The 13,085-nt window shown below is 40.3% G+C and overlaps 1 protein-coding gene across 2 annotated transcripts in view; it reads left to right on the top strand.

Annotated features, from left to right (window-relative positions):
• The first annotated feature begins 322 nt into the window (after positions 1–322).
• si:ch211-125o16.4 (neuroblast differentiation-associated protein AHNAK) overlaps positions 323–13,085 on the top strand; it is a 30,991-nt gene continuing 18,228 nt past the window's right edge. The window contains exon 1 of one of the 2 annotated variants that reach the window (XM_039738004.1): positions 323–429. The gene's annotated coding sequence lies outside the window, so the exon portion shown is untranslated. Of the gene's footprint in view, positions 430–11,156; positions 11,300–13,085 lie in introns of those variants that run through there. The other variant, XM_039738005.1, reaches the window with a different exon arrangement.

The following is a 13,085-nucleotide window of genomic DNA, read 5'->3' as shown; positions in this document are numbered from 1 at the left end:
GATGTTCTAACTTTCCTATTGGCAGGGTCTTTAATAATTAAAAGTAAATAAATATGGAAGTAAATTCATAAGATATAGAAATGAATTATAGTCCAAGAAATATTTAAAATCTCGGTCTAAATCAAAGCTGAGCCTGTGCTTAAACAACAGCACCAGTATATTTTTTTCTTTTTGCTCTTCCCAGTTGGGACTGAACTGATTTGTCATCGGGGAGGTTTCTTCACAATGTCACTGGTTTCACCTGTCACCTGTCCCTCCCTATAGAGGAGAATGCGCCCCCGCCCTTGTTCTCTAGCAGGAAAACCAGTCTGGTCACTCTGAAGGAATGTCATTAAGGCTGACAGAAGCTCCCTTTGAGGCAGAAAAGCAGGATTACCGAACAGGCAACATCTCTGCAGCTGATCGCGAGGACAGGTAGCTGGCAAACAGGTAAGACTAACATGAACTGAAAGATTGCAAAATGTCCAGGTACCAAAGTAAAGAGTTTTGTTTATTTTTTTTTTTATTTTTTAAAATGTGCTGTAAGTTTATGTAACTGAAAAAAGTATCATGCAGTGGGCCGAAAAAGCTCTCCTTTAGGCACATATCAATTTGCAGCAGACAAATAGATGGAAGCACTCAGGGCATCTCTATCAGCAGAGGAACATCCAGATTTACTTGATCTATCTGAACAAGGTGAGTGTAGTAGCCATGCATCTGAAAGCACCAGAAAAAAATTATTTTGACATTTGAATATTTGGCTTCACTCTAGTCACTTGAAAGTAAAATGCAACCTTTTTCATCATCTGTACCCTTTTCATGGCTCAGTTTCTGAGCAGGACTTGAAGTGATGCAATGAAGGGTGTGAATGCATTTCGATAGGAAGGACTTTGTGAAGAATATTTTGCTGTGAACATTTTTCCTTTTGTTCAAATTAAGATAAATGATCTAATTCATCGATGAATCAACATCTTTCTCTGTTATAAGATCATTTCCACATAAATTGTAATTTTTAAATAAATAAATAGCAAAACCTAGAAGAGAACTAAGTAAGCAAATGCGAGAACAAACAATGGTGTCTTAAGAAACATGAACTGTCTGAATTTGAAGAATGGTATTGCAAAATTGCCCGTGTTCTCTACCACGTCTGGAGAAGACAATGAGGAAGTTAATGCGGGCGAATGCTATTCGGGTTTACTATTGCCCAAGTTACGTCCCAGAAAGCAAATATGCAAAAGGATAAAAGAAACTGGAAAATATATTGATGAAACCTTCTGTACCTACTAATGTGTGAGTTTTTTTAGTAGACACACAATAAGTCAAAGACATTTTTGTGAAAAGTTACCTAAGCTATGATACTTTGTGTAAATTATTTATTGAAACTTCAAACAGATTAGGCTTAGGTGTAATCAGTTTCAGGTTCAGGTTCAGTTTTATTTGCTGTATGTCACAGGGACAACATAATTCTTTTTTACACTGAGAAACTGGATTAAACAAGGAGGACAATGGATGGACCTGCACTTTCTGAAAATAAAATGAAGTAACAGAAGAAGCACAAACCTTTAGTAATTTATAAGATCTATGGAACCATCCCTGCGGTGGGTTGGCACCCTGCCCAGGATTGGTTCCTGCCTTGTGCCCAGTGTTGGCTGGGATTGGCTCCAGCAGACCCCCGTGACCCTGTGTTCGGATTCAGTGGGTTAGACAATGGATGGAACCATCCAGTACAAAACAACATAAAAACCACTGTGATCAAAGCAACTATTTTTCTATTATAATGTAATAGCAAACTGTACACCTTTAATGTGGCATAGTGTTTAAGACTTTGGACTTGAAACCTTCAGGTTGTGGGTTCAAATCCCGCTTGTAACACTGGGTGACCACAGAGTAAGTCCCATCACCTATCTGTGCATCAATCACCAAAACAAAGAAATGTAGCTGATTTTATCTTAAATTTTGTAAGTTACCGTGGATAAAGACGTTGGGCAAATAAATATATATAAATAATATAATAGGCTGCGGTGGGCTGGAACCCTGTCCAGGATTTGTTTCCTGCCTTGTGCCCTGTGTTGGCTGGGATTGGCTCCAGCAGACCCCCGTGACCCTGTAGTTAGGATATAGCAGGTTGGATAATGGATGGATGGATGGATATAATAGGCAAAATGTACTCTATTTATACATTATAACGTAACAAGAAAATCAAACATCATTTGCACATTATAATGTAAATAGCAAAAGGTAAATTACAGTTAAATCAGCAAAAATGACACTATGCATACATTATAATAAGCATGACATTTTTTGTATTGCTAAAAATAATCAGCAAAACTTGCATTTTCTGTGCAAAGCAATAAGGACATGACAGTGTCTTCATGATGTTATGGGCCAAGCTGTCTTCATTGATACTGATCAGGTCATGATCACTTTACTACAGCTCGCTAACTGAGCCACCCTGCCATTGATTTGCCGTAAGCAGAAAGTAAATCTGAGGCCACTTGTTTGTATATTAAGTGAGGCAGAATTCATGGATAAATTGTTTCCCTTGATGAAATTTAGAAATGGCTAATTAACCCCCAATAACAATAATATCATCCATTTTCAGAATCCACTTTCTCCTCACCATTGAGGAGACCCCAGTTTGATGCAGAGTACCCCCGCACTCGCTCACAGAACAAGCTGTTTTACAGTTGACACCCATGTGGATTACAATTGTTTTTCTATTGAACACTGAGACTATTAGACTTTATGGATGATAGCAGTTGTTTATATTTCCATGAGTCAAACCTAGCAAAGTCATAAATGGAAGGTTCAAAATGTTTAAATCTACAATTACTGGTGCACACCATAGGTGGCAGTGTTCTCTGGCTGTCTTGTTAATGTAAGAAACCTTCAGTCTACAAAAAGGGCTTTCAGCAAACTACAGTATTACAAACTTATTCATTCTTGCTTTCAACAATTACTCAATGTTTATTGAATATAGCCACATTTGCGCTATTTGCACTTGAACATCAATTCTCTTTCTAAACCTGTCTTTCAGATTAGGGTTACAACAAGTTAGAGCCTATTCTTGCTACTTAGGAACACAACAGGACACAATCATGAACTGATCACTTCCACACTGCAAAACACGCTTACCAATTTAATGTTGGCAGTTACCTGACCTAAACGAAAAAAACAAAAAACTGCAGGAACACTGGGAGAATGCACGTCAAGAACTGAATCCAGGTTCCAGGAGCAGTTATTCAACGGCACCAACCACTGTGGTGATCTATGAACATAAAAATAATGCTTTTATTATTTTGTTTCATTAGCACACTTAGATCTGGTGACTTCCTCAGGGTTATACAGAGATGCAGAAGTGGGATTAGAATTTATTCCGTCTGTAAACCATCCACCTTTAATATCTGCTTTGTCCTGATAAGGGTCAGGGAAGCTGGAGCCTATGCAACCAAGTATAGGACTCAAGGCAGGAGCAGTCCATCAGATAGGGTGGCAGTCCATCCCAGGGCAAATGCACACACACACACTAGGGTTGATTTATCATCGCCAATTCATGTAACCTGCATCTTTTTGAACTGTGGGAGGAAACCAAAGCAGCTGGAGGAAAGCCATGTAGATATGGGGAGAACATGCAAACTCCATGCTGGGAGGACCTGCGATGTGAATTCCGGCCTCTTTGTTGCAAGGCAGCAACATTATCAATGTGCCATTGTGCCACCCTCATTTGTCAACCAGTAATCTAATAAATTGTTTTCTAGGGTGAGGAGAGTGAAGTGTAAATCTTTATAGATTAGAAATGTTTAAGGGATTACGATTGCCTTTAAGATGTAATCCATCCATCCATCCATTATCCAACCTGCTACATCTTAACTACAGGGGTGACCTGCTGGAGCCAATCCCAGCTAACACAGGGTGCAAGGCAGGAAACAAACCCTGGGCGGGGCGCCAGCCCACCGCAGTAAAAAGTAAACAATTGTGTAAAATATTCAATCCTTCTGTTTGCAAAGGTGAGATTTTTGAATGGAATGGGTGGGGCCTTATGCTAATGAGAATGGGAGTGGTCCTGTCAAGTGGGTTGTGCTCAGTGTTCACTTTTATCAAAAATTACAAGCAACTGGTCAGCAACACAGCTTAGAGGGGCTGGAGGTGGCCTTTGAAAGCTTTACGACTCAAAAAGACAGCCATCTTATGATGACGGGAAAAATGTGAGCTTCCTATTTAAGTGACAAATTGCCCAAAGTTCAGCATGTATTTCAACATAAGCAGACTTAGTCTGGGGTGGCACGGTGATGCAGTGGCAGCGCTGCAGCCTCTCAGTAAGGAGGCCTGGGTTCGATTCCTGGTGTATGGAGTTTGCATGTTCTCCTCGTGTCTGTGCGGGTTTCCTCCCACAGTCCAAAGACATGCAGGTTAGGTGCATTGGTGATCCTAAACTGTCCTTGGTGTGTGTGTGTGCCCTGTGGTGGGCTGGTGTCGTGCCTGGGGTTTGTTCCTGCCTTACACCTTATGCTGGCTGGGACTGGCTCCAGTAGACCCCCATGACCCTGTGTTAGGATATGGTGGGTTAGAGAATGACTGACTGACTGACTGACAGACTTGCCTGTAATTCAGTTTCATTACTGTGACTGGCACATTTTTTTTGGCTTAATGTTTTTAGAGATGGGTGACTAACACTGTGTCTGCAGCTAAATAATTATTTAGAGATGATGGGGTCAACATCTTAAAGTGCCAGGACTCTCTTTTATTAACTGACTTTAGCACCTTCTGTGTGGAGCTTGAGTGTTCTCCCATTCTGCCTCAGTCTCTGTGAAATGTCTTATCATCCTGTCTATAAAAAGAAGGTCACCCATAGTAGGCCAATTTAGAAATGCCTGTTAACATGTTTTTTAGTTGTGGGACATAAAAATAAGCACAGAACTATATTAAAATGGGAACTTGAAATATTACACATTTGTACATCAAATATTTTCCTGAAGCACTTTCACTTCACGCTATATCTGAACTGAAACAAGAGATTTTTTAATAATGTAGCAAGGCAGGGGAGGGGGATCAAAAAAGCAAAACTTATTTTATATACTGTAGCACCTCTCCTTTGTGAATGTCATCTATAATTTCACAGGCATAGTACAATTGTTTGCATTGATAACTTAACTCATTGACTCATTACTGGGGACTAATCCAGCACCTTTGTGATTTATATACAGTGCCTTTCGTCATGCACACAGCATTTATATACTGTAGGTCTATACTTAGGATCTGTGGTACTGTAAGCAACTAACTTAAATTCACACAGTGGAACAATGCTTAGTGCTGATCCAGTGGTATTTTATTTTATATAGAGTCTCATATACTGTCTCTATCTCAGTAATGGTGAGACAAGAGCGCTAGAAGTTACGGAGGTACAAGTTCACAAAGAGTCAGGGATGAGAGTTAAACAAGGCAAAAAAAACTTATTTTATATAGCGCCTACCACAGTGAAAACCATGCCAAGGCCTTTTAGAGGCCATTCATAGACCTGTACTGTTAGGTATGAGCCCACCGAATGCAGATCAGAGTTCCACCATTAGTTTTGGTTCATAGTAAACCTCTCGTCTCATTACAAACCTCTGCTGCTTGTCTGTTTGTGTGAATTTATTTACAAGTGGAATGTTCTGGATCTGATCCTGGCTTATGTTTGTTTACTGGTGTCTGCAGCTGTTGAAATAGAAAAGTGGAGAAAATGTGTGACCAAGGCTGTTTCCATGTTTTCCTTTTTTGAAATGATAATCATTTAATTCATCTATAAAAACTTTGGAGACAGAATATGAAAGTCACATCCCTCCATAAGCGTGATGATTATGTGATGAATAAGAATTCTATTAATTACTGTATGCTAATTTTTATGCCATCTCAAAGCACTTTACTTGAATACGTGAGAGCAGATGTTCTTGTTTAGTATTTAACTTGGAGAGTCAAAAGCAAATCAGCAAGGAGTCGCACTGGAGACAGCAGGAATGGTCTGTAAAGAAGAAAACAACAGAATGGCACAGCGGTTAGTGTTCCTGTCATACAGCTCAAGGAACTTGGGATTTGGTCATAACCTTGGCATTGTCAGTGTCAAGTTGGAACTCACATTCAGATTGTTTCTGGTTTCCTAATACATTGTGTTAGGTGAGCTGATACTTTAAAATTGGCTGAATATGAATGTAATAGTGTGCAAAAGAGTGGCATCCCAGAATTAAGACTGAGTCCTGACCCCAGCTCCAGGCAATTGTGTACAATTAACAGGGGGATATGAGAATGAAGGAATAGATGGATGAAAATAAATAGTTAAATAAAAATCATCAGCAGTTCCACACTAGAGAGTCATGGATGACTGGAACAGATGGCCCTTAATCTTCTTCTTCTTTCAGCTGCTCCCGTTAGGGGTTGCCACAGTGGATCATCTTCTTCCATATCTTTCTGTCCTCTGCATCTTGTCGGCCCTTAGTGCCTGACATAATCTTGAGCATGGAGTATGATGAATGAATGAATTAATTACATTTACTGTATATAGCACTGCCGCCTCATAGTAAGGAAACTGGAGTTTGCATCCCGGGTCAATCTTGTGTGGAGTTTGCATATTCTCCCCTCGCCTGATTTTCCTCCAGGTGCTCTGGTTTCCTTCCACTGTCCAAAGACATGCAGATTAGAGGAACGTGTAACACTAAATTGGCCACAGTTTGTATTTGGTGTATGTCTGTGTGTGTGTTTACCTTTGCCCTCTGATGGACTGGGATAGACCCCAGCGACCCTGGTCCAGATTAAGCGGGTTAGAAAATTACATGACATTTATCTTGCACTTTTCTAACCTATTTAAAGCACCTTACATAAACAGTGAAGAGCCATGTCAACCACCACCAATGTGTAGCATACACATGGATGATGTGACGACAGCCATTCTTGTGCCAGTACGCTCACCACACTTTAAGATGGTGGAGGGGTAAGAGAGATAGGTAGCCAGTAAGGGACAGGGGATGATTATGGAGTCAGAATGACCAGGCTATGATGGGCAATTCAGCCAGGACATCGGGGTACACCCTACCCTTTGTGAAAGATGCCCAGGGATCTTTAATAACCTCAGAGAGTTAGGACCTCAGTTTTATGTCTCATAAAAGAAACTGTTATTATATCTGGAAGACAAGCTGAACAGCCATGGCTGCCACCTCCCAGTCTCCATGGTGACCAGTACTGTCCGTCCCTTTGAATGACAAAAGAAGTGAAGGGTGCAGTTAGGATTTGTGTAGAGGGAGTGGAGTGTTCTACTTTTACTATACACTGACAAAAATTAATTTCCAGGGCTTGCTGCCAGCGTGTAAAACATGCCCAACAGTCAGACTGGATAGTCATATACTCCATGTGTGTATGGGTGTGTAGGTTCCAGGGACCTGTAATGAGTTCTAGTGCTTTTCCCCAAACTCACTCTTAGTATTGTCTCTGTTTCTGTTAGTTTAAAACTAGTCCAGCATGATTTAGTGTGAGTCTTCCCAATGATTAATTCACTATCTTTATATTGCACATTTCTAACCAATTAGTAACACCTTACAAAGATAGTGGAGAACCACTTTAACCAGCACCAATATGTAGCATCCACCTTGCCATTCTTACACTAGTATGATCACCACACATTAGCTATTAGGTGGTGAAGAGGCGACAGAGACATTTAGTCCATAAGGGACAGGTGATGATTAGGGTGCCAGAATGTCCAGGATATGATAAACAATTTAGTCAATACGTTTGGGAAACACCTTACTTAGGAATCTTTTATGACTAAAGAGAGTCAGGACCTTGGTTTTATATCTCATCCGAAGGATGGCACCATTTTTACAGAACAGTGTCCCAGTGACTGCATTGGCATCCACAGACAGACCACAAGGTAAGTGCCACCTAATGGCCTCACCAACACCTTTTCCATGAGCAACCCAAGCATTTCCTAGATGGTTTCAGATCCAAATGCTGGTTGAGCCCAAACATGGAAGCTTCAGGTGGATTACCTATTCAGAGGTGCAGGTGGTATGGCTGCTGGTAATAGATTGTGCCCCAGCCACAGTTCGTTTGTGCTCAGATAGAGCCCACCTCACTAAAACCCTGAACTGAACAAGAAAGGTACAGATATCATTCATGTGAATAGTCTATGCCATTTTAGTCTAGGTGTGGCTAGTTCCAAAGGTGCTATATATTATCAGAGGTCTTATATTCACAACATGTGAATGAAGATTCACAACTACAAAGGAAGAGATAGGGAGGACAGTATCACTAAGACGAACTGCCATTAGGGGGTAGTGTGCCCAGTACATCATTGGTAACCTCCATTTACTGGTATATGAGACAGTGTATTACAGTTTAGAGATCCACTTGGGGGCTCACAGGACAAAGGGGTCTAACTTATTTAGAAAGAACTGGCACTATAGTCACAGATATTTCAAAAGCAACTAATGGCTCAGTAAAGCCTGTATTTAATGGGGGAGCCCAGACAGATGTTGTGAACCCACCGTGATGAGGGGGGTATTAATAAACAACTTTCTGCTGGGGTCAATGAAGTTTGTGGCACAATCTAGAAGGCAAAGCAGAGAAAAGGATGACATGTGGTTACCAAGCACACTGACTTCACTAAAAGATCGAATGCTAGGCATGAGTACATGTAGGCCATAGGTGCCAGCTGGGTGCGTGACCTGTTGATATGTACTTTATATTAAACAATCCTTCTATCAGACTGCTCTATTCAGCACAGGATGACAGAGACCTGGGCACTAGCAGAAGGCGGAAATAATATTGAACTCCTGCTCACTGTTGAACACACCTGGTAATACTGGTCACACACATATCTGGAGAAATCTCATGAAGATACAAGGAGAGGGAGGAAACTCTTGGCTGAGAAGTGAACACAAAGGCTTATTAAAAATATAATTTTGTCCTACCAAGGTAATCTAATTTATGGTCAATGGGGGCTGCAAAGTGGGAGCAAGTCATAGTCAAGATGATGTTCACCACAGGGCCATTACATCCACATACACACAAAACCAATTTGTAAGAGAGATTAATGAAAGATCCATGCTATTAAGATGAAGGAGAAAAAGACAGGAATATCCAGATTTCCCAGATGCTGGAGCACTAACCATGCCATTTTCTAATCTGCTCAATCCAGACCAGGATCACAAAAGTAGTTGGAGTTTATCCCAGCCAACATAGTGTGTGTAAGGTAGGAACAAACCCTGAACAGGGTGCAAGTCCTTCACAGAGCAAATGCACACTCCCACTAGGGCCAATTTAGCATTGCCAATTCACCTAATCTGCAAGTCTTTGGATAGTGGCCGGAGACTGGGGAACCCTGAAGGAAACCTGTACTGACATGGTGAGAGCATGCAAACTCCACACAGGGAAGTCCTGGGATATGAGGCAGCTGTGCTGCCACTGTGCCACCCTCAGACCACTAGCAACTGAGCCAAAATGCCACCCTGGCCTGTATAACGTAATTTAATTTTTTTTTCTCTACCCACTCAACAATTTGCTGCATCCTCTTATTCCAGTATATGTTTACAATGGAGCAGAGACCAACTCAGGATGGGATAGCAGGTTCACAGACTCCCTCATATTGTATCAGTTTAAAGATGTTGGTCAACCTGAGCTGCATTGGTTTTGTGATGTGAGATGAAATCTCAGAAGATGTGGTTAAAAGCTTTAAACTGCAGACTGAGAACAAATCTTTGGAGGTGTAAGCTGATCTACTTGTGTCACCAGGGCTACTTAATGTCTTGTTTAATTTTTTTGTTGTTTTACCCACCTATCCACCTATTTTCTGGAAATTTGTTAAGTCCAATATAGGGTGTGTTTGACGTTGGGTACGAAGAAGGAAATAACCCTGAGTGGCATGCCAGTTCAACAAAGAGCTAATCTATATAGCCAGGGTCACTTCCTCTTTGTTTATATAATGGCTATCCTCTTCTTACATCTTGGCAAATCCAACCACCTGTCACTCACAATCACAGATATGGTATTTTAGGTAATTTATCTGCATATCCAAGTGGAGGCATTTATTATTTCTGCCCTGCTTAGCTGACAGGTATGCAACACCCAAGTTAGGGAATTTGCAGCCGCATTCTTGCGTTCTCTTCTTCTGAGGTTTTCTTTGTGTAGATCACACCACTGCTGGGGGCAATGTTCTCGCGCTTCTCAGCTTTGAGAGTCAGCCATTCATAACAGAACTCTGGTGTGAAAAAAGATCAAAATGGAGAGTGCATGTCCTGCAGGTACATGTTAAAGATCAGTGGGTGTCACTGAGCAAGGTAGCCTTTGGAAGTTTCTGTCCTGTGGTCACTTATAGAAAGAATGCTCTAAACGTGGCCTTAATTACTTTGAATCTGTGCACTTCAACTTTAGTTAGGAAGGTATCAAAAATGGATAAACTAGTTATGAGCAAATCGTTCTGAAATCATTTGACTTTAAGTTTAGCAAAATCGACAAAATCTATAAGAACTTCACCAAATTCAGTGAAATACATTGAAGTCAAAGCGGAAGGAGAAACTGAACTAAGAAGCATCTGCCAATTATACTGGACTAGTTATTGTGGTCAAAATATGACCAGAGCCATAACTAACAACTGTGCCTCCATGAGATAAAATTAATAGAATTAAAAATCAAAACAGTAACAGTTTTTGCAGACAGTGGGAGACAGGAAACATGAGTTCACTAAGGCTTGCCCCCCACAGATTTGGTAGCAGGTACTCATCCCTCTAACTTAACATTACAGTTTGGTGACACTTTTGCTCATTCAATGCAGCTGCTACCAAATAACTGTAACACTAAAGCATGTTGATTCTTCACTCATTCCTATTTGTGTCACTGCACAGCACTCTAGGTAAAACTATTAAAATGGCTGGCTCACAAATTATACAGGTTATATACATATTCATACAAAATGACATTAACTTTAAGACATGAATATACCAGCACATTTCCATTTTCCTTCTGCGTCCTTTGTATTTAAATGTATTTTCAAGTTTTTCTCTAATTTTTAGCCCACTACTGGGATCAGTGTTATATACTTGGGTTGAGGGTTCTAGCCCATCCAACATTCAGCGCTAATGTAATGTTACATTGTTCTCACAGGGCATTATGGGGAGCTGGGAAAAAGTTCATCCAAGCTGGCCAGATTGAATTTCCAGGAAAACTTTCAGTGAACAAGGTCATTTGAGAACACAGACTATTCAATGCAAAAATACCTTGGTGAATTTCACTGATCAACACTGCTTAAGACAAAAAATGTCTTCAGGAAAAGAAAAAGTACTCATGTCATAACATCAAGGTGTGTCGAGCAGCTTAGTTAACTGATTTTAAATTTGGAGGATTTTACATTTTTTAGTTACTTCATCAAAGAATCACTTATCACATTTTGTTAAATGTTTTTATAACAGTGAGGTATAATCAAAAATATTACAGACAATAGAATGCAATTATATGTGTTTGTAGACTACATGAGATACTCACTTTCTAATAGGACTTTACAATGCCATGTAGTTTAATATGTAGCCCCAATAGACTTGTGGGGGCTCAGCACCTTTCACAGATAGCAGATTGCAACACACTTAATGTGAAAAAGGCATTGATTGATGCGCTATTTTTAGTTTATGGTGGTGGAGAGATTGTGATTAATTGTACTTTACATTTCTTAAATATAACAATTGTGAAAGAGAGTTAAAATTTTGTGAAATTGTGAATTTCCCCTTGGGGTTAATAAAGTATCTATCTATCTATCTATCTATCTATCTATCTATCTATCTATCTATCTATCTATCTATCTATCTATCTATCTATCTATCTATCTATCGTCTCTGTTGAGACCTTGAGGTAAAATTACTGGCTGCTGATAAAGAGTGGATTTGGAGCTAAGCCAATACATTATAGTGACAGAGAAATATTAAATCATTATAACATGCAGATGATGTCCTGTAACATGTTCTGCTTGAATCTGGGTGAAATTTTCTCCAGATCCACATGTTCAGCTCCCACAATCCTACAGATGGATATGTTACATTAATTGCAAACTCTCCATCAGTCACTTATGAGTTAATGTTGGTGTGTGAGTATGACTGGAGATGAACTGGTCCTTGCCTTACAGTTAGTGCTAGTAGGATAGAGTCCAGCTCTCATAGACCCAAAAACTGAATAGTCAAGTTAGAGAACAGAACAATGGATGGATGAATAAATTCAGTAAGTTGAAGAGCCTACCTGTGCTCCAGCTGTAGAATAATGAAAGTAGAAGCATAAAGCACTGACTGTGGAAAATTGCTCTTTGGAATAAAGGCTGCATTATTTTTATTGGTATGTCTTATTGTCTACAGAATAGGACTGTGAGCCACAAGGTGGCTGGACTGTTCCCCAACATTGACTTTTGGTATCACCCTGAGAAAATCATTTACCTTTTAGCATTGCCATTGTTGAGATATTAAAATGAATTAATCCATTAACTTTTAAAGCCTTTAAGAAAATGTTCATTTTTGGAAGGTGATATATATGCAATAAAGAAAAATATACCTTTGATATAATAGGTATTAGTAGATAATCCTTATTTATTGTGTAATCACTTCTACATGTGTCATCCTTATCTGACTGGCCTGTAGGTCTTCATTGACTTTCACTGATGCTTCAAGAGAAAAAAAATGGAGATGCTGTGAAAGGATTACAAGGGTCTCTATCAGATAGAGTCTATCTTATCTTATCCTCTTTAATAAAACCCCTGTGTGCGTCCAGGTGTCCGTGTGTGTGTCTTTTGGTGAAGTGCGCATGCACGAGGCTCGGTGCGACACGCTTGACCGGCATCGTGGACGCACACACATTGGAAGCTGAGCACACAGTGAATGACGTAGCCGCAGCCGGACATGATAAGCAAATAAAGGACATCTTTGCTGGGGAGACCGTGGATGCACACATATTGGAAGCTGGGCACACAGTGAATGGCATAGCCACGGCCGCACATGATAAGCAAATAAAGGACAGCATTGCTGGGGAGAGTGCTGATTGGGTAGTCGCGGCCCCGCACATAAAATCCATTGCTGGGGAGACACCACACATACTGCCCCGTGCATGTTTAC

The sequence above is a fragment of the Polypterus senegalus genome, chromosome 16, assembly GCF_016835505.1.
Source record: "Polypterus senegalus isolate Bchr_013 chromosome 16, ASM1683550v1, whole genome shotgun sequence".
Taxonomy (NCBI): Eukaryota; Metazoa; Chordata; class Cladistia; order Polypteriformes; family Polypteridae; genus Polypterus; species Polypterus senegalus.
Note: the sequence above shows the minus strand (reverse complement) of the source record. Positions and strands in the feature narration are given on the sequence as shown.